Here is a 22,873-nt window from a genome sequence, read left to right as displayed (position 1 = left end):
CTCACAAAGTGATCACCCCAATAAATCTAGTGCCCCTCTGATACTGTACATAGTTATTACAGTATTATTTGCTATATTCCTTATGCTGTATTTTCTATCTCCATGACAATTTTGTAACTATCAATTTGTACTTCTTAATCCTTTCCCCCTTTTTCACCGACTCCCCCCATACCCCTCCCATCTGGTAACCTAAAAAATGTTCTCTGTATCTATGAGTTTGTTTCTGCTTTTTTGTTTATTTATTTTGTTCTTTAGATTCCACATGTACATGAAATCATATGGCATTTGTCTTCCTCTACCTGATTTACTCCACTCAGCACACTGCCCTCTAGGTCCATCATGAAATATCTTTTCTATTCCATTACTTGTAGTCTATGTGTATGTTTTTAATCTGAAATGAATCTCTTGTAGACAGCATATGTAAGGGTCTTGATTTCTCATCCATTCAGCCACTCTCTTGATTGGAGCATTTAATTCTTTTTCATTTGAAGTACTAGTTGGTAGATACGTAGTTATTGCCATTCTTTATTCATTGTGTGTGTGTGTAGTTTTTCTTCTTAAAGAAGTGCCTCCAACATTTCCTATAATACTGGCTTGGTGGTGATAAATTCCTTTAGCTTTATCTTGTCTGAAAAGCTCTTTATCTGTCCTTTGATTCTAAATGATAACTTTGCTGGGTAAAGTAATCTTGGTTATAGGTCCTGGGTTTTCATCACTTTGAATATTTTGTGCCAATCCCTTCTGGCCTTTAAAGTTCCTGTTGAGAAATCAGCTGACAGTCTTATGAGTATTCCCTTGTAGGTAACTAATTGCTTTTCTCTTGCTGTTTTTAAGATTGTCTCTTTGACTTTAACCTTTGGCATTTTAATTATGATGTGTCTTGGTATGAGCCTCTTTGGGTTCATCTTGTTTGGGATTCTCTGGGCTTCCTGGAGTTGTATGTCTATTTCTCTCACCAGGTTAGGAAAGTTTTCCATCATGATTTCTTCAAATAGATTTTCAATTCCTTGCTCTCTCCTCCTTCTGGTACCCCTATGATGCAAATGTTGTTAAGTTTGATGTTGTCCCAGAGGCTTCTTAAACTATCCTCATTTTTTTGGATTCTTTTTTCTTGTTGCTATTCCAATTGGGTGTTCTCTGCTATCCTATCCTCTATGTCGCTGATTCGATCCTCTGTTTCATCTACTCTGTTGATTCCCTCTAATGTACTCTTCATCTCAGATATTATATTCTTCATTTCTGACTGGCTCCCTGTTTTCCACCTCCCTTTTTATGTTTTGTTTATCTCTTTGTTAAAGTTTTCATTGAGTTCATCTATTCTTCCCATAAGTTCCTTGAGCATCCTTATAACCAATGTTTTGAACTCTATATCTCGTATATTGCTTGTCTCTATTTTGGTGAATTCTTTTTCTGGAGCTTTGTTCTTTTCTTTCATGTGGGATATGCTTCTTTGTCTCCCCATTTTGTCTGCCTCTCTGTGTCTGTTTCTCTGTATTAGGTAGGGCTCCTAAGTCTCCCGGTCTTAGTAGAATGACTTTATGTAGGTGTACTGTGGGACCACTTGGCACAAACCTTGGCACAAACCAGGCCAAGTCCAGCTGCAGCCTGTGCACCTCCAGGGCCACCTGGTAAGAGTCACCATGCAATACACATATGCCTGCCACTTGTGCTGGGCTTACAGGTGCATTGAGGGGCCAAGTCAGAAACCAAGGCCAGCTGCCACTAGTGCAGGATTTGGGGCTCCTCAGCAAGAGGTGCAGGGCACACCAGACACGGCTTTTTTGAGTTTTGCAAGCCTTTGAAAGATTTTTATGAAAGTTCGCAGCAGGAGCCAAGACAGCTGGTTTGTGTGGAATAAATCACAAGAAGTGGCTTGGGTGGGCCGACAAGATAGGAGAGGCGGGGTCTCAGGGAATCCCTTGGGTGGAGCAACCTGTGATATCCAGGTTGACAGAAACTGTGTCTGCATGCTGGGAGGTGAGAGGGCTCAACAAAGGAACAATGGCTTCTGCCTGCACCTCTGTCCTGGAGAAAGCCGTCCCTCCAGCCCTTGCCCTAAAGCCCGACAGCTCAGTGCCTCCCCATATGTCCCTGGTGCTCCTTGAGCAGCTGCCCCAGTGCTGGAGCTCAGAGCAAGCAAGTCTGTCAGCGAGTAAGGCCAGGCCGGTTAAGAGAAAGGTCTCTGTTTCCCATAGCCTTCTGTCTCACTCAGCTGCACCTCCCGCTGGTTTTCACAGCCAGAGGTTGTGTGGACTTCTTTTCCTGGCACTGGAACCCTGGGCTGGGGAGACCAGTGTGTGGCCGGGACTCCTTGCTCCTCAGGGAGGGGGCTCTGCAGCCAAGATAGCCCTTCCTATTCTTGATCGCCACACGCAGTTGTGGGACCGGGGTGTTTCACATCTCTGCCCCGCCTACCGTTTTGAGGTGACCTGTTATTTGAAGTGACCTAGCTGTAGGGCTTCTGTTCAGCCAGACCTCTGGTGACTCTGGTTGCTCTGTAGTTTTGTTATTTTGGTGTGCTCGCTAGAGGGGGCGTGCACAGCCTCTGCCTTCTACGCCATCTTGAATTCTCTTCTGAATCTAATCTTGAGTTTCCCTTTTTTCTATTGAGGATTTTTTTCTGTGAAATGTTGGAGTCAGTTCCTTTGTGATCTCCTTTGTAATATAAAGCCTGTTTTGGTTTTATTTCCATTGCTTTGATAGAGTGCTTCCACCAGGGGGAGCTCCTTACTATATGTAGGTCAATTTCTTTTTTTAGGAGGCAGAAGAAAGGAGACTTCATCAGGTAAAATATGAAAGCAATGGAAAAACAAACAATAGGAAATAGGAACTGAACATCTCCTGGGACCTGACTTGGTCTCCGAATTAGCTGGCTTAAATGCCATTTCACTTGTTATATTTTGTTTTGGTATGATTCTGGCCCATGTGTAAAGATTTCCCTCTTCCCAATCTATTTCATTTATTCAATCTACAAATATATATTGACCATATACTTTGTGTCAGCTATTGTTGTAGATTCTGAGACTTCATATGTGAACAAAACTGACCAAGTCCCTGACCTCCTGGAGTTTATTTCATATGTGAGCAACAGACAATAAGTGAGATAAACAGATAAAATACTATATTAGGTAGGGATAAATGCCACAGGCGGTGGGAGGGGGGATGCAGGGCCTGTAGATCATTGTACAAACTTTGACTTTTACTCTGAAAGAAATGAGAAGCATTGGGGAAATTTGAGTAGAGGGGTGGTATGATCTGACATATTTTAAAAGGATCATTGGTGGTTTTTTTCGATAATAAATTATAAGGGGACAAGTCTGGACCTGACTGGTAACAGTGGAATTGAGGAGAAGTTGTTAGGTTTTTGGACATATTTTGAAGATAGAGCTACCTGGATTTCCTAAAAGATCAGATATGAGATATGAGAGAAAGAAGAATAAAGGCAAAAGGGTCACCGTGTTGCAAAACACTATAGAATTGAATAAAATGTAACTGGTGCTGTCTAGAGTTGTGTAACACAGCATTTATGTTTAAGATGATACCAAGGTTTTCATCCTGAGCAGCTGGATGAAAGGATGGAGTTGCCACTAGCTGCAATAGTAAAGACTTGAACAGGGTTGGAAATTTATCAGAAATTCGATTTTTGATATGTTGAATTTGAGATGCCAATTAGATATCTAAATGGAGATGCTGAGTAAGCTACAGGATATCTGAGCATGGCATTCATAGGAGTGGTTAGGGCTGGAAATAAATATTTTTGGGTCATAGACATCCGGGTAGTCTTTAAAGCCAAAAGGTGGATGAAATCACCAAGAAAGAGTAGTTAGAGAAGAGAAGGAGACTAAGGACCCAGACCTGGGGAACTCCCACATTGAGAGGACAGGAAGATAATGAGGAACAAGAAAAGGAAATTGACAAGATATGGCTAGTAAGGTAGAAGGAAACCCAGAAGAGAATGATGTTCTGGAAGGCAAGTGAAGAAAGTGCTTCAAGGAAGAGGGAATGATCAACTGTGAAACATACTTACGGTTGGCCAAGCGATATGAAGGTTAAGAATTCTCGATAGACTTTTGCAACATGGAGGCCACTAGTGGCCTGGATAAAAGCTGTTTCAATGTACAAAAGCTTGATCGCAGTGGGTTCAAGAGAGAAAGAGAGGTGAAAAATTGTAGACAGGACTGTAGACAAATGTTTTGAAGAGTTTTGCTGTAAACAAGAGCAGAGAGATGAGGCAGTCACTGGAATGGTGTGTGGGGTCAAGAGAAGGTATTTAGAATAGGAGAAATTATCCCAAGTTTGTCCTAGGAGTACTCACTGCTTATTGGAGTTCACTTGTCCTTATTCACATACATTTCTTGGCATAGTAGCCATTAATCTTCAGAGAAGCTACATGTTGAGAGGGGAAGTTGCCAGCAGGTTTGAGCGGAACAAACTCTAAGGAAACTCATGGGTATCCTTTAATAACACTGGACTTAGAACTTCTACAGTTAGAAAAAGAGAGAGCGTCTTCATGTGTGGAAAAAATGGGGCTGTAAAATCTAGCTGTCTCCCTTGCCCACATGGCAATTCCAGCCTTCTTTGACAACCTTGGAGGATTTGATTTCAGTTGACACTAAAGAGTCCAGAGTTCCCTTCCAGAAACATTATCCATTTTACAGAAGGTTTAGTTTTCCTTGATCAAAACTCCTCTTTCCTTTTGTAGTTAAGCCAGAGAGCCATCACAGGCAGAAGACTAAATTTCAGATGACTCTGTCCTGCCCTCCTCCTCTCTTCCTATGAATTTTCTGAAAAGGTTGGCATCTATGTTCTTCCCTTCTTCACCCCAACATTCAGGTGTGAGGGAAAGTAGAGAGTGGCGTGTTTCCTAAGAAAAGGCCAGAACCCCTTTCTAACTCACATTTTTAATAGAGATCTCTTTGAGATGGTGGGACTGGAGCTATATTTAAACTGTTGAGATCAAGGGCAGGGTGTGGGCAAATGAAACCTTTATGTCTTCTGTCTCTTAGAAAACCAATAAAGCCATTGAAGCTTGTCTGACGCCCCCAAGTAGTTAATGAGAACAATAGAATTTAGAGTTCCTGGTGTTCCTCTGGAGCTGATTTTGGCAGGTGATAAGCAGCTTGTAAAATAGTTTATTATTTGAGTAGAGCTTTGGCTGCCTGGCTTTTAAGGTTGATTATTTATTTTGCATGTTGTATAACAGGAGCATTGGGCAATGGTCAAAAGAGGCCTTCTGGGTCAGAGAGTAAGGACTTCTCTGACCATCTCCCAACAGAACCATTCCAGCTACAAAATGAGGGGCAAGCTTGTACACAGGGTCCAGGCCATGGCTTTTATATATAGCCCCTAACCACCAGACATGCCTTCTCATTAGAGATTGAATACATAAAGACTTCCATCAAGTCCTAGCTCAAGAAAAATATATGTCTATATAATTTCTCAAATTTACACTGATAATATGACCTGATTTTGAAAGAAATGTTTTTAAAGACATATTTTAGTCATTTGCAACAAGCAGTCACATATGGGAGTCCCTGTCATCTCAATCATCTCGGATGCTCCAAAAGGTAGTGCTTTCAGCTGGCTACAGCAAAATATAGCCAGGAGGTCTTCCCTCCTTTGTGAAGAGTGCCAAGCCGAAATTGTCCCCACCCCTTTTTGTTCAAGCTTTAAAGTGTTGTGCCTCCTATCTTGTGCTGGTCTTGCTGGCTCACTGAGAGAGATCCATACATTTTAGAGACAGTGAATGGGGGTAGTTCCTCTTCTTCCTATTCTAAACTTTAAAAATAGATTGAGCCAGGGCTCTCCAGAAATTATATCTCTGTCAAGATGGTCTTGATAGAGAGAAATTTAGTTGTGTCTTCTTTTTTATTTTTCTCTTGTTTGATTTTTATGGGAACCTGTATTTATGAGGAAGTTCTGTTTGTAGAGGCTGTAAGTCAGCATTTCTGTTATTTAATGATGTTAGTAAAATGGGAAGTAGCAGGTGATAGGTGCCTAGGAAGAGATTTCATGAGCTGTTGAATGAATTTTAGATGTTTTATGATATTTTAAAGATGTGTGTTTTGTGTTGGTGAGCATAACTGCCTTCCAAAGATGTGTGTCTTGGAAGAGATTTGCCATTAAAACTGGAGTTACTGTTTTAGGATGAACCATCCTCCTTTACAAGCAATGTTTTGTTGAAGAAAGCCTTGGGAAACATGAAATCCGATCATCCTTTTGGAGTCTGTGAGTGTGACCAGGTTAATTTCTTGCACTAAAGTCTGTAGCTTTATGGATGGACCATTGCTTTGACTCCTATATTAGTCAGGATAGGCTAGACTCTGATGCAGTAACAAATAAATAACAGAGGTTTACTTGTTGCTTACATGAAGTTTGATGCTGATCGGCCCTCTTCTATCTTGTAGCAATGCCACCTGAAACACAACCTCCAAGGGTACCCTGGCAGAAAAAAAATGACATCTGGAAGCCCACATGCCTTAATTGCCTCTTTAAATCAAAGGTCCTTGAGTTTAATTCCTATGTTTTCTTCTATGCATTTTATTTTTTCAGGTCTTATATTCAGGTCCCTAATCCATTTTGAGTTAATTTAGGGGTGTGGTGATAAACAACAGTCTAGTTTTATTCTTTTGTAGGTGGCTTTCCAGTTTTTTCAGCACCATGTATTGAAGAGGATTTCCTTTCTCTACTGTATGTTTTTGGCTTTTCTTGTTGAAGATTATTTGCCCATATAAATATGGGTTTACTTCTGGACTATCGATTCTGTTCCACAGATCCATGTGTCTGTTTTTCTGCCAATACCATGCCATTTTGATTACTGTCACTTTGTAGTATAATTTGAAGTCGGGCAGAGTGATGCCTCCAGCTTTGTTCTTTTTTCTAAGGATGACTTTGGCAATTGGGGGTCTTTTGTGCTTCCATGCAAATCTGATGATTTTTGTTCTATTTCCTTAAAAAATGCCGACGGGATTTTGATGGGGATTGCATTAAATCTATATAATGCTTTAGGTAATATGGTCATTTTAACTATGTTGATTCTTTCAATCCAAGAACAGGGGATATCTTTTCCATTTCTTTGTATCTTGTTCAATTTCTTTTAATAGGGTCTTATAGATTTTATTATATAGGTCCTTCACATGTTTCATTAAATTTATCCCTAGGTATTTTATTCTTTTTGGTTCAATCGCAAAAGGAATTATTTTTTCTACTTTTTTTTTTTTTGTTTTCTGAGACTTCATTATTAGAGTATAGAAATGCTATGGATTTTTGAACATTGATTTTGTATCTGGAAACTTTATTGTATTTGCTTATTGTTTCTAGTAGTGATCTTGTGGAGTCTTTAGGGTTTTCTATATAAAGAATCATGCCATTCACAAATAGTGACAGTTTGACTTCTCCATTTCCTATTTGGATGCCTTTTATATCTTTCTCTTGCCTGATTGCATTTGCTAGGGACTCCAATGTTATATTGAATAACAGTGGCGATAGTGGACAGCCTTGCTTTGTTCCTGATCTTAGAGAGAAGGTTTTAGTTATTCATCATGAAGTATAATGTTGGCCAAGGGTTTGTTATAGATGGTCCTTATTATGTTAAGATAATTTCCTTCTATACTGATTGTGTTCAGTGTTTTCATCATAAATGGATGTTGTATCTTGTCAAAGGCTTTTTCTGCATCTATTGATATGGTCATATGATTCTTGTTTTTTAATTTGTTTATGTGGTGTATCACGTTAATCGATTTGCGTATGTTGAACCATCCCTGTGCCCCTGGGATGAAGCCGACTTGATTGTGGTGTATAATCTTTTTAATATGTTACTGTATTCAGTTTGCTTAGTATCTTATTTGGGATTTTTGCATCTGTGTTCATGAGAGATATTGCTCTGTAGTTTTCTTTTTTTGTGTTATCTTTACCAGGTTTTGGTATCAGAGTAATATTGGCCTCATAAAATGAGTTGGGAATTATAGCCTCCTCTTCGATTTTTTGGAAGAGTTTGAAGAGAATAGGTATTAAATCTTTGAATGGTAGAATTCACTGGTGAAGTTATCTGGTCCTGGACTTTTATCTTCTGGTAATTGTTTCAATTTCCATACCGCTGATTGGTCTATTTAGATTTTACAGATCTTGATTCAGTCTAGAACGATTGTACTTTTCTAAGTACTGGTTTATTTCTTCTAGGTTATCAAATTTGTTTTTATATACTTTTATAGTATTTTTGCATGATCCTTTGTATTTCTGTGATGTAAGTCGTAATTTCCCCTCTTTCATCCCTGATTTTGTTTATTTGTGTCCTTTCTCCTTTTTCTTTAGTGAGTCTAACCAGGAGTTTGTCAATTTTATTAACCTTCTCAAAGTACAAGCTCCTCGTTGTATTTATTTTTTGCATTGTTTTTGTTGTTGTTGTTTTGTTTTGTTTTCAATTTCATTTATTTCTGCTCTAATTTTGACGATTCCTTTCCTTCTGCTGATTTTAGGCCTCATTTGTTCTTTCTCTAATTTTTTAAGATGAAGCTTTAGCTTGTTTATTTGGGCTTATGCTTGTCTTTGGAGATAGGCCTGTAATGATATGAACTTTCTTCTTATGAACGTTTTTGCTGTGTCCCAAAAAATTTTGATATGTTGTACTATCATTATCATTCGTTTCTATGTATCTCTTGATCTCTCTTTTTATTTCTTCCCTGACCCAGTTATTTTTCAGAAGCATATTGTTTAATCTCCATGTATTTGTGGTTCTTCCTGATTTTTTTGTAGTTGATCTCTAGTTTCAAAGCATTATGGTCAGAGAATATGATTAGTATGATGTCAATCTTCTTATATTTGTTGAGGCTATTTCTGTGTTCCAGTATGTGGTCGATTCTTGAGAATGTTCCATGTGTACCAGAGAAGAATGTATAAGCAACTGTTTTGCGATGGAAGGCTCTGTAAATGTCAATTATGTCCAGTTTGTCTAATGGGTCACTTAAGGATGTTATTTCCTTATTGATTTTTTGTGCGGATGATCTGTCCATATCCAACAGTGTGGTATTTAGGTCCATTATTACAATAGTGTTTTGGTGTGTTTCTCTCTTTAGTTCTGTTAGTAATTGCTTTACATATTTTGGGGCTCCCTGATTGGGAGCATAGATATTAATGAGTATTATGTCTTCTTGGTGCCTGATTCCCCTTATCATTATGAAATGTCCCTCAGTATCTTTCTTTACCTTTTTTATTTTGAAATCAATCTATTTCGTCCGATATTAATACTGCTACTCTCGCTTTTCTCTGAATGCCATTTGCTTGAAATCTTATTTTCCATCCTTTCACTTTGAATCTTTATTTGTCTTTGGAACTGAGATGTGTCTCCTAGAGGCAGTATATGGTTGGGTTTTGTTTTTCGATCCATTCTGCAACTCCGTGCCTTTTTATTGATGAGTTTCGTCCATTTACATTTAGGGTGATTATTGAAATATGAGATCTTCTTATAGCCATTTTATCTTTTGCTTCCTGGTAGTGCAGTGTTTCCATTGCTTCCTTGTCCTTGTGTTTCATTTTCTTTATTTTGGTTGGCTTTTGTGGGTTTTCCCTCTGGTTCTTTTTGTTTTATGTTATATATATCAGTTCTGAATCTTTGATGTGTAGGTAACATTACGAATATGAAAAGGATATTTATATATACACAGTCATCCATTTTCTTCTGTGCGTGTCTTACTTGCATTCCCCTTTGCGATTTACATCTTTGAATTCTCCCCTTTTCAGTCATTGTTATCTCAATTTGTCCCTGTGTATGCTGAACGTTCGTTACTATCTTGCTGTAGCAATTCTCTTATTATTTAAGCTTATAATATCCTGCTCTTAGTAAGGGTTGCACTCCTCTGCTTCTATTTGCCTGATAGTCACTTTACTCCTAATTATATATATTTTTTGTCATTTTGTTTTAGGTGAGCTGACCCCTTTCAGTATTTCCTGTAGTTCAGGCCTCGTAGTGGCGAATTACCTCAATTTTTATACGTCTGGAAAAATCTTAATTTCTCCTTCATATCTAAAGGACAGCTTAACTGGATACATTATTCTAGGCTGGTAGTTCTTTTCACTTAATAGTTTAAATATTTGATTCCATTCCTTTCTGGCTTGTAAGGTTTGTATTGAGAAGGCCGAGGATCATCTATTGGATTTTTCTTTATAAGTTACCATCTTTTTCCCCTGGCTACCCTGAGAATTATATTTTTGTCATTGATTTTTGATAACTTTAATACAATGTGTCTCAGTGAAGGCCTTTTTGTCTTGCAGTAATTGGGTGTTCTGTTGACTTCTTGAATTCGTAGCTCCAACTCATTCCTTAGATTTGAGTAATTCTCATCCACTATTTGTCTGAAAATACTTTCTAGTTCCTGCTCCTTTTCCTTGCCTTCGATAATGTCCATTATACTTATGTCTCCTCTCCTGATGGTATCAGCTAGTTCTTATTTCTTTCATTAGTTTTCATTCTTCAGTTTCTCTCTTCTTCCTTCTGATTTATTTCTAGATTTCTGTCTTCGATATCACTGATCCTTTCCTCCATTTGGGCAACTCTATTTCCCAAGCTTGCTATTTCATTTTTCAACTCTTACAGTGTATTTTTTACCTTCAGAGGGTTTATTCTATTCTTTTTGAGGATTTCAATCTCCTTGCTCCGCTCATCTATTTGTTTTTTTCAGTTCCTGAAATTGTTGATATGACTCATTTCAGAACTCATTTAGTTTTTTTCAGAAGTACCATACCGAATTCTCGAGCATTTAAGTCGCATATTTCTCTGCCTATAAGCTTATTTTCTGGAGATTTTTCTCTTTCTTTCTGAGATGCCTTGTCACCTTGGTTGTTCATGGTGTTTAATGGACTATTTCTCCGCCTGGGCATTAATGGAAGTGTATTCTGTTGTTTTTCCAGAAAGAAGATTTATTATATAAATGTCTCTCTTTAGCCTGCTACAAAGAAGGTGCTTTCCTTTTGGTTTCCAGTAAGTGGCTCTTGGATCTCTGCTTTATATAATACCTAAATGATGACTTTTTAATTTTCTTGTAGGTATTTAATTACACTCACTACCCTCGGTTTCAGTCCCTGTCAGTATCAACGACAGTCTCGGCAGCATTTGCTCAGATTCCCCTGGGGCTCCACGGTGTTCCGTCTTGGAGGGTATGGTCTGGAGGGGTATGGGGGGGCAGCCTCTGGGTTGGGGGTTGGGGGCTACAGCTCAGCCAAACCACGGCCGGTAAAAATCAACTGTTGTTTCTCTGCTGGTTGCTTCTCTGCTTTCTGCCCTGATGACTAGACTGTGCCACCAGCCGGCCACAGGGAGCTCATAACTTTCCCAAGAAGGGCTGTTCAGGGAAGTCACCTCATGAACTCGCCATTTCTTCTCCCCACCCTCTCCTCCTGCAGGGAGCTCCAGAGGCTGTGAGAGGTAGCTTCAGTCTTGGCAGTGTTTGCCCAGATTCCCCTGGGGCTCTGCAGTGTTCGGTGTCTGAGGGTATGCGGGGAGGGCCCCTCTAGGTTTGGGGTTGTGGGCTGCAGCTCAGCCTCGGTTTTGCAACCAGGGCTGGTAAAAATCAACTGTTGTTTCTCTACTGTCTTGTCCCGCTTCTGTGTTTTCTGCCCTGATGACTGGGCCCTGCTGCCGGCTGCTAGAAGTTCAGGCACTTCCAGGCAGGCTGATCAGGGAAGTTGCCACACAGTCACCCCTCCCCCTCCTCCTGCAAGGAGCTCTGGCAGCTGCTAGAGGCAGCTTCTTTATTTCTCCCAGTCCACCGCCCAACACCAGGGGTTCTGACCTGTGGTAGCTCTTATGCGCAGATCCCATGCTCAAACGTGCTGGTGTGCAGTTTGAGTGTCTTTTGTTGAGTTTTAGATGTTCAGCTTATTGTTTCAAGGAGAGAGATCTGAGGACGTCTCTCACTCTGCCATGTTTTCCTAGAATCCTTTGTTTATTCTTATTCTTCCTAACTTTCTGTCATTCTGAGCCATGGAGTTTGTGTGGGGACTGGGGATTTTTGAGGCTTGGCCTGATCCCAGGCGAATATTTAGTAGCATAGCACTTAACCCCAGGCCAGGCTCTAGCACCTTCTGTTCTCTGGTCCTTTGCCCCAATCCTGGAAGGAAGAAATAGCTGCGAACTCCCTCCAATACACAGACAGCACTAAAGCCACAAACTTTATTCCCCAGGACTTTTCTAGTGCCTTGTTTATAACCTAGCTCTCAAGAGTTTTCTAATCTGGTTTCCTAGCCATACAGATTAAAAGCAACAGGAAGAGATATTGGAGTTGGGGATGGGAGGAGAAGCTCAGACAAACTGACAGGGGAAGTGCCTGCTGAAGGCCTGATATCCTGACAAGACAGAAAAACAAAGTAGCATAACACAATAAATGATGTTGATTCTGATTACCCTGAGTTAGCAGGGTAAGAAATATGGGAAGTATATGATATATAATATTTCATGTCATTAAAAATACTGTTTAAAAGTTGTGGTGTTTAAAGGATAAGATTCCCTTATCTGTACAAATTCAATTATTTCTAACTCTGCCATACCTCACCTAAACCAGAATTACGAGCTATTTCCTCTAATGAGAATATAATACCTTTTTATAGTACAGATTTGAAGCCCTGAGGGGCTGAAAGGAACACTCATTTTGTGAGAGTGTTTCAGGCATCGAGTAAGAATGTAATTTGAATGATGAATTCATTCATTTAATGATTTGGTCCTTCTAGAGGTGTCACATTTCAGACTTCATTGGAGGCTCCCTCAATTGCCCATAGGCTTTTTCCACATTTCTTCTACTGGCCCAGGAGCCACCTGAGGTCCTCTGTGGAAGCCTGAGCTGTGTGGATGTGCAATTTAGGGCTTGGGGTCCCAAACAGGAAATGACTTCAATCCTCAGAGATGTCACTGTCTGGGTTCACTGTACTGATGAACCAGCCCAGCATATTCGCCACCACCTCTGAGTCAGATGTCTGGACAGGGCACGGATGCTGGTACGCAGATTGCAGCCTGTCTTGTTTGTGTGACCATGAGCTTTCTGACCAGCTGCTGTGAACTGGTAGGCCTTGGGTGGGAGACTATGCTGGTTGAGCCAGGGCTTTCTGCTGCTGTCATGCATCTGCAGTTACATCCCTCCTTTTGCTAGGTGATTAATAGTCTGGCCATGCACTTCTGCCAGCAGGAAGGTCTGTTTTATTCACTCCTCCTGACCCCCTACTCCATAACACAGTGTACGATTGGCTCAGCTCAAAGTAAAGAAACAATGAGGCTGCAGAGCCCCATAAACAGTCAGAAGCATGTCTCACTTAGCCCTTGTAATTGTAATGCCTTGGCTCTGCGTTTTGCTACCCTTCCCTGTTCTGGCCCATAACATGCTTCACTGGGGGATGGTTGTGAAATCTGGTAGAACATTGGACTGGGAATCAGGAAATCTGGGTTCTTGTCCTGGATCAGCTGTGGGCTGCTGTGTGATCTTAGACAAATCTCTTATCCATCTGCCAGAAGGAGAGGGCACGGTGGTTGCATTAGATGATCTCTAAATTCTAATATCTAAACCTTCCATTCTCTTTCCTGTTCATACAGACAGGAATGTTTTGGTGCATTTCCAAAAGTATCATTTCTTTTCCTTGGTATTCATGTCTCCCTTCACCTGAACCTCTCTTTTGGTGAAGTATTTATTTAATTCTTTTGAAAACTGCCCTGAGAATATGGAAAGATTGTATTAGAGGTGCATAAGTTCTGGGAGTTTTGATTTTGGAACTAACATATGAAATTCAGTATTAATAGAGTTACTGTAGTCTCATATGGAATTTTAATCACTGAATTACAGGGAGATCAGCCCAGCTAACCATTCTTGTGTGATGCAATAAGATTTGGAACTAGACATCTTAGCCTCAGTTTACTCTTTTGCAAGTGACTTGAGTAGGCATAGAAGGAATATGTTGTGCCATCACCTTGCCTAGAAAAAAAGCAGGGAAATGGCTGAAAATGGTGTGGCAGCAAAGCTGGACATGGATACCAGACAAGTAGCAGAATTTATTAAATGCCCACTGTTGGTGACTGAGCCAGGCATTGTGGAGCAGAGAGACTAAGAGGACAGCTTCTACAAACAAATGCTGCCTGTTCTTGTTTCTGGGATTACATCAAGTTGTTTTCTTCAGTTGGCATGCTCTTCTTCTCCTCTTAGCTTTTTCAAAACCTTATCCATATAGCATGTTCCATCTCTTCCATTAAATTCCTGCAATTATTGAGGACTTCCCAGATCCTGAGCCCTCTTTGGGAGATGCAAAGATGAATAAAGACTTAGTCACTATGCTCAGCCTGATTGTACTTTTTTGTCCTGCTTGCATCACTGTTGCTTCATGTATGTTTCTTTCTCCTTTTCAACTAAATCTTAAGCCCATTGAGGGCAAAGGCTATGTTTCAGGCATCCTAAAACCACTTCAAGTTGGGTGATTCACTAGAAGGACTTACAAAACACAACAGCAAGTTTTATTCAGCTAAAGTTTATTACAGCAAAGAATTCAGAGAAAGACAGCAGGAAAAATACATGTATTGGTCAGGTGCAGGCTTCCACGTCCTTTCTATCCAGGGCCACACAGGAACAACTAGCAGTAAACTACAGGGACACCTGTGACATGTCTCTGTCCAGGAAAACCCACTCAAATATCAGAGTCTGAGGCTTTTATGAAATGAAACTCAGTACTCCAACATTGAAACCAGGCACATCACATATCTTGTTAAACAATCCTGAGAAGTCCTAATGAGCTGATACAATATGCCCCAACGCTCTGGACATATAAACAACGTCATCAATCAGAGACATGAAGAACATTCTGAGGGCCATATTCCCAGGGCTAGGTCTAAGGCCAATTATGATTTCAGGCTCACCTGGAGACATGAAAAGACTAATCTACTAGACCTTCTGTGTTAACTCTTTCTTCCAAACTTTGTCTTACACATTCATGTATCCTTTCAGAGTGCTTAGCATGGAATAACACAAGATATGACCTGTCCTCTGAGCTCAAGATTCATATATATTTCATTACTTGCCATGTCCAGCCCCATAGACTTTGACACTTTAACATGTCAAAATCTGAACTCAAATTTCACACCCCATTATCCTACTCTTCTCTGTATCAGAAACTGTCAGCATCATTCACTCTATTGCTCAAGCCCTCACATTTGGATGTTATCCTTGATTCTCCTCTTCCTCACTTCCTACAGCCAATCACTGATTCCTATTAATTCTAACTCTGAGATATATCCCAAATATGACTATCTCTCATTCTCTCAACCACCTTAGTCTAAAACACCAGCATCTTTCATCTGAATTGTTTGCCTTCTAAATGTCTCTATTTGTCTTCCCCATGGCCAGTTCTCCATTCACCACCCAGAATGATCCTTCAAAATATATACCAAATTACATCACTCACTGCTATTCGCAGCCTCCAATGGCTTCTCATCATGCTTAGATTAAAATTCAAACATTTTACTTGCCTTCTCACTCATCATGCTCTGGCCTCAGACCAAGTGAGTAGGTCTGTTTCCTGCTCACATGATAGTCCTTCTTCCAGGATTGTTCTCCTTACTCTTCAAATGCTTGGATCCTTCTTATCCTTTATGTTTTACTTCCATTGTCAATGCGTCATGGAGACTTTCTCCGACCACCCTATCTAAGATAGCCTATCCCCTCCCCTCCTCTAAAATCATGATTGTGTATTTGTTTATATATTTGTTGTCCCTCAACACTAACTAAAACGTAAGCTCATGAGGGAAGATACTTTTTTATCTTGTCCATAACGATATACCCAGCACTTAGCACTTTGCCAAATTCAGAGTAGGCATTCAAGAAATACTTGTTGATGAATGTAGTAGATAATGAATAATCACTATTTCATTACTTTAAAGTGATGGACTTGTCTCTGCCCTTACAGTTTACATTCTACTGAAAAGTTGAGTAGAAAAAAAATATATACAGAAAGATTTTCTGTGCCTTCTGGTATCCAACATAGGACATGTCAGTATTCTGGACAGGAGAAACTAGCAAGCAGCAGAGAGGCCACATCAAACAGCCCAAATCCATCCAGCCCAGTGGTCTCTTTGACTGGCTTCTAAAGGTTGTTTAAAGGAAGATCCCAGCAGCTTGGAAATTCCAAATGGAAGGCAAGGATCGTAGAGAGTCGATGTCTTCTCCAAGGTAGTGGCAGCGGGTTTTTTTTTTTTTTCCAGAGCAGCACTCACCGCATGGTTGCACTGTGTTTCTGGCTTCTTCAGAGCCTAGCTTTATGGGTATCAAGAGATCCCGTGGACTGCCTAATATCATTTAATAAATTTCCTTTCTGCTTAAACTAGTCAGAGTAGATTCAGTAGTTTACAGCTAAGAACTTTGACTATCCAGTAGGTTAGAAAAAAAAGATTGACAACCAGAATCCTGACTTGTAAATGACGTTTAAGCTTGAATAGAAAAATGTTGAAATTATACTGGCATTGGAGGGATAATTTCGAAACAAAAACAACACATATAACTATATCAAAGTGATATGCTAAGTTTGAGGTAGAATTATTTATTCATATGCCTAGGGGAAATTATATGTTTTTTGTTTGTTTTGTTTTGTTTTACATCAGACGGGTAATATTCCAATGTGGTAGCAAGGTTTGAGGGAGGCATATCTCACACAAGAGCATGAACAACCCATCATCACACTTATGAACTACAAAAGGATCTGTATGTTTTTATGTGTCTATAAAGCACCATTTTCAAAAACGAGTGTTTTGAGCATTTGTTTTGAGGTATTGTAATCCAGTGTAATTTTTATTACAAGTATATCAGTTACTAAGTGAAAGAGACTAAAAATATTATTAAAAGGCAAAAGTAAACTATATGTTAAAGGCTGCAACTTGGTCGATAAGACCTTAAAGAAAATGAAGGAAGGAATTGCAAGTTGCTTGAAGTCTAGCTGAACAGAGTCCTACAACTGGGGACATACAGAAGATGCCACCTTGAGAATAGTAGGAGGATGCAGATGCAGAACAGGGTGGTCCCATACCCACATGTGGCAGTTGAGAATCAGGAGAGACCTCTCGGCTGTGGAGGTCTCCCCAGAGGAGCAGGAGGTCACAGCCCCAGGCTGGACTCCCCAGCCCAGGGTTCCAGTGCCAGAAAGTTCCCATAATTTCTGGCTGTGAAAACCAGTAGAGATTGTGGCTAAATGAGATAGAGGATGGCTGGAATCGCAGAAATTCCTCTTAAGGAGCCCTCATGAGAATTTACATTCTGGTGGACTCACTCTCTCTGAGCTCCAGCACTGGGGCAGCAATTTGAAAGGAGCCAGGGACATTCAAGGAGGAATTGAATTGTTAGGCTTCAGAGCAAAAGCTGCAGGGACAGCTTTCTCCCAGACAGAACTGCTGGCAGAAGCCATTATCTTTTTGGTGAACCATCTCTCCTCCTGGCATGTAGATGCAAGTGGTTACAGTATGTGAGTCTCCATCAACCTGGCTAATATTGGTTGCCCTGCCCTGGTGATTCCCTAAGACTCTGCCCCACACAACTTGCAGGCTCACCCAAGCCAATTCCAGTAGCGTTTCCATACAAATGACCTGTCTTGGCTTATGCCACAGACTTTCCTAAAATCTCTCAAAGTTAATAAAACCCAACGAAGCAGCATCTGGCCTCTGTATGCCCCGTACTTCTTGCTGAGCAGCCCCAAGCCCAGCACCGCAGCAGCCCACCTCGGTTCACAGCTTCGCCCCTTGAGGCACCTTCAAGCCTAGCGTGTGTAGCAGCTATTTGTGGATTGCTTGGTGGGTCATGCCTGGTGGCCCCAGGCAGGGCATAGGCTGCAGCTGAACTGGACCTGCGGCCGACCCCTCCCAGGGGGCCCTAGGGCGACACATCTGGTGGCTGGCTCTGACCAAGCCAGAGCATCACTCAGGGCTTCATTTGAGGATGACACACCCAAAGAACAGACTGGGCAGGCACCAGAGCCCTGATAAAGTGAATCCTGCTGTAGAATCAGCCCCTGCATGACAGCTCCACCACTGAAGTCACCAGCTAGTCCTCACAACCAATCAACCTGAGAGTCAGTCCCTCCCATTGATGTGCAAACAGCAACCAGTGCTCAACTACAATAGGAAGGCACACACAACCCATACAAGAAAAACATCTAGAGCACCGTGACTCAGATGACCACTGTGCCACTGGGCCCCCTAGGACACCTACTACATAAGATAACTCTACTTACACTAGGATACTTAGGAGCCCTACCTAATACATAGAAAGAGACACAGGGAGGCAGCCAAAATGGGGAGACAAAGAAACATGTCCCACATGAATGAAGAGAACAAAGCTCCAGAAAAGAACTCAGCAAAATGGAGACAAACAATCTATCAAATGCTGAGTTGAAAACATTGGTTATAATGATGCTCAATGAACTTAGGGGAAGAGATGAATTCAGGACTTTAACAAAGAGATAGAAAACAAATATGGAGTTAGGAAACATTAAAAGGAACCAGTCAGAAATGAAGAATACGATAACTGAAATGAAGAATACATTACAGGGAATCAACAGTAGATTAGATGAAGCAGATGATGCAATCGGAGATTTAGAAGATAAGCTTGCAAAAAAGACCCAATCAGAACAGCAGCGAAAAGAAAGATTCAAAAAAAAAAAAAGATAGTTTTAGGGGCGCCTGGGTCAGCATCAAGCATACCAATATTCACATCATAGAGGTTCCAGAAGGAGAAGAGCAAGGAATTGAAAAGCTATTTGAAGAAATAATGATGGAAAACTTCCCTAACCTGGTGAATGAAATAGACGTACAAGCCCAGGAAGCACAGAGTCCCAAACAAGATGAGAGGTGGGTAGAAAAGAGGAAGGGGTTAAGAAGTGCAAATTGGTAGTTACAAAATATAAAGTATAACATAAGGAATATAGTCAATATTTTAATAACTATGTATGGCATTGGATGGGTACTAGATTTATTGAGGTGATCACTTCATAAAATACATAAATGATAATCACTATGTTGTACACCTGAAACTAATATAATATTGTATGCCAACTGTAATTGAAAAAATATTTTTTAAAAAGGGAAGAAGGGATTACCATAAAAGTCAGCATAGTCATTAATTTTAGGATTGGATTGGGACATGTGTCAGGCTTCTGAGTTAGCTGGCAAAGTCCTATTTCTTGACAAAGATGGTAATGAAAAGGTATTTACTTTACAATACTTGATATACAGTCTTCTGTATGTTATATTTTACAATTGAAAATGGTGAAAAATAAGTCTATCAAGTACTCAAATGTGAATTATTTTTATGTGAATGTTCCTTGTGTGTTTCCATTCCAGGATTCCTGAAGTCTTTGTTATGGATTTTGTCTCTGGGAACATATGAGTTCCTGTATAAATTTAGCAGAAAGTTAGCTTAAAATGTTTATTGTCCCTTATAACCCAGTCATACAAATGAAAACGAGACACCATTTACCCCTATCAAATTGGCAAAGACTTTAAAACGTGTTATAATTATTGGTGAAAGTATGAAGAGATGGGTTCTTACGTGCCCTGCTGATAGAAATGTAAATGAGTGCAACCTTTCTAGAAAGCCATTTTATAATCTGTAATAAGGGCCCCCAAAATAGTCATACTCTTTTCCACAGTAAACTTAATTCTAGGAAATTAATTTTAAGGAAATGACTAGAGATGTACAAGCAGATATATGTACAAGGATGTTCCTGGCAGCAGTTTTGTAATAGTGAAATCTTAGAAATAGCATAAATATTTAACACTACAGAAACAGTACAATCATAAGATGAAATATTATGCAGCCATCTATATGGGTGGTTTTGCATATAAGCACATAGAATAATGATAATGATGATGATGGCCAACATTTATTGATTACTTACTATTTGCCAGGGACTACTAAACCTCTTTATATGAATTCTCTCATCCTTACAACAATACTTTAAGGTGAGTATTATGGTTATTCTCATTTTGCAGAGAAGAAAACCAAAGCTCTGAAAGGTTAAGTAACTTGCCCAAGGTCACACTGTAAGTAAGCAATAGTACCAGGGCTTGAATTCAGACCTGAGTACTTCAAATTTACATAAAGTCTGTTAGCAGTTATCTTTAGGTGATGGGATTATTTTATTTTTATTTTCTACTTTATAGTTTCCTTTATACTCTTAATTATATGAACTATCCACTTACTATTTTTATAATCAAGAAAATAATAGCTATTCCCAGATATTCTTGCCACACAGAGATACACTGACTTCTGGTGGAATTGTCTAGGACTGAGGGTAGGGCCAAGGGTCTTGAGTCATGAAACAACGAAGAATTTCCTTGGGCTCAGCTTCCCTTGCTCCACGACTAGTCCAGGTTTTTCCTAAGAACATTGCCACCTAACTACCTACTGGAAAAGTAGCTGCCTTGGTTCGGGTTCCTTGCTTCTGTACAAGTAGAATCTTACTGAGGAAGGAAATGGCATATGGGCAGTGACAAAGGACAGGAACTGCCTGCTTTCTGAATTTCCTACTAAAATTGCCTGCTTAAATTCCTATGTTTTACATCGATTGCCTCATAGCCATGTGTTATGCAGAAGGAGTTCTGATTTGACACTTCTTATGTGCTTCTCTGCCACTTCTGCCTCCATACCAGGGGTCAGTTAGCCTCCTTCTGGCTCTGGTTGGGCAGCAACCTTGATTAGTCCAGGAGGACTCATAGCTCTCAGTGGGTCATCATAACTTTGTACTGTTTCCATAAGTATATCAGCTACTTCAGCTTCATAACCAGTCTTTTTCCTAAACTTAGATGTTTCAAGGGAAGATGAGGTAAGAAAATGCAACAGACTGTGTGAACCCTTCTCTAGGGCTGAGAACACTTATTCAATACTCCTGCCTTACTAAGAACAAATCAGTATAGGAAAGAAAGACACTTGGAGTTTTCCCCAAGGTTAACTCAGAGGCCTGGGAATGAAACTTAGCTCTCCTGCTTCCTAGGCCACCCTGTGCTGTCTATATTTAGCCAAGCTGCCCAAGCCTTTTCCATCTTGTCTGAAAGCCAAAATAGGCACACAGTTTGCTCATAAACATTCCTGTGCTTGCCAGCTCATGCCAGCCAGCCATTCAGATGTGGTTTAAAAATGTGAGCCTCCTTTTGCACCCAGTTCCTAGGGCCTACAGGGAATGAATACACACCAAGGGATCAACAGCCTGAGTTTTTCCCAAAGCTAAGTGACTTCAACCAAATGCCTTAAAATGAAAGGCGTGTCTTTTACTGTTTTATCTTGGCAGGGCTCAGTGAAAGACTCCCTCTCAGACCTGCTGTTCCTGGTCACAGTTCTTTGAGTGCGTTGACCTACTTTCTTCCCCTCAGAGGGAAGACAGAAACCGATAAATGTCTCCAGCAAGGACTCTTGCTTTCAGGAGTATTGACTCTGTCTTCTGGCCCTGGTCCTTTCCTTGTTCCATTATCACTCTGCTATAACCTCTTCAAGCATGACTGAACCAGAACCCTGAGTGTTGTTTTTTTGTCCCTCTTTACAGCTGTGTTTGCAGAGGTAGTGTGGCCTACACATCACAGGAATGGGGACAGAGCCCTCCCAGCTTTCCTTTCCCTACTATATCTCATTGTTAAGTTGCATGAGCTGGAATAAAGTTGCTTCTGTATGAGAATCTTTTAGGAATCAACAGAGTGTCTCTGAATTTGACCACCTTATACCATGTGACTGGCAGCATTAGGGACTGAAAGACCTTGAGACCTCTGACTTAGTAGACCTGTGGCGTGGGCCTCCAAGAAGAGTCTTAGGTAACTCAACTTTTTAGTTGCCTTGACAGGAAGAATCCCTCTGGGTAGTGTATGAGTGGCTCTCAAATGCCTATATTGAGATTTTTTTATGACTAATTGATCATTTTAGGCTATCCTTATCCTTCCCAGTCTTCATGCTGTTGCTCACTGCCTCTAGCCATCAGCTACAATCAGCTTGGAAAATAGATACTCATTTTAAAGTCAATCTGAGAAAAGGCAATTAAAGGGATAAATCTGCTGGAGCTCAGAGGTAGGGTGTGGATGGGTCATACAAATGTATTCCAGAGTGCCTTTTGGATTATCTACTGCCAAATATCCTGGATAATATCCTGCCATGTCTGTTCTCCATGACCATGGGTAATTGAGTATATCTTATTTAGTTCTCCTATCCCTGGGTGCTTTGTCTTCTTTCTTTCCCACTTGTCCCTATGTGCAGAGCAGATTATAACCAGCCTGCCTTCTAGTATCCTATCAAATTTCATTTACATTGGATAACATGGGACTTTAAAAAGGTGCCAGGTTCTTTTCACCAGCTCCAAAATAATATTGGAGTTGTAGTGGTCATAGAGGCTGCATCTCAACTGCTTTCAGGCCAGCCAGGCCAAGCTTAGGGTGAGCCCTACCTCTGGACTGCTGAGAAGGCAGCAGGTGGTGAGACAGGGTGTGACTGCAGACAACAGTCAAGTATCTTTACTTCTGGGAGAAATTTTATACTTGTGGCTGTGAAATCTCTGCCCTCTACCCAATCATCTGGGTTGGAGGCAGAATGAGAATGAATAACAACAGGACTTCTGCATTTCCAGAACTGGAGAGGGGAGGGACAACTGGAATGGAGCATGAGGATAAATTACAGGTAGTAGATAGGAAGGGTGATATTGCTGAGGAGGTGAATGATAGAAGGGACAGTAATGAAAGTTATTACCTTGACGTATGCCTCAAAGTTCCCCGAAACTCTAAAGTGAGAAGATCCAGAGCGGCAGAGTGGAGAGAATGGTACAGCACTTGGAAGAAGCTTGCTGAGCCTTCCTTGTCTTAGGAGCACTCTAGTGCAGCACTAGTCTATACAACTTT

General features: G+C 40.5%; 1 protein-coding gene and 1 non-coding gene across 6 annotated transcripts in view; one reads left to right on the top strand and one right to left on the bottom strand.

Moving 5' to 3' along the window:
- Window positions 1–22,873, top strand: part of LONRF3 (LON peptidase N-terminal domain and ring finger 3) — a 134,091-nt gene that overhangs the window by 8,663 nt on the left and 102,555 nt on the right. The gene's annotated exons all lie outside the window — the stretch shown is intronic.
- LOC120586091 (small nucleolar RNA U13) lies at window positions 16,610–16,713 on the bottom strand. The gene has a single exon (XR_005648595.1). It is a non-coding gene; the product is annotated as a small nucleolar RNA U13 (small nucleolar RNA).

Source organism: Pteropus medius, unplaced genomic scaffold (assembly GCF_902729225.1).
Source record: "Pteropus medius unplaced genomic scaffold, Ma_sr-lr_union100, whole genome shotgun sequence".
Classification (NCBI taxonomy): domain Eukaryota; kingdom Metazoa; phylum Chordata; class Mammalia; order Chiroptera; family Pteropodidae; genus Pteropus; species Pteropus medius.
This window is presented reverse-complemented; position numbering and strand designations above follow the sequence as displayed.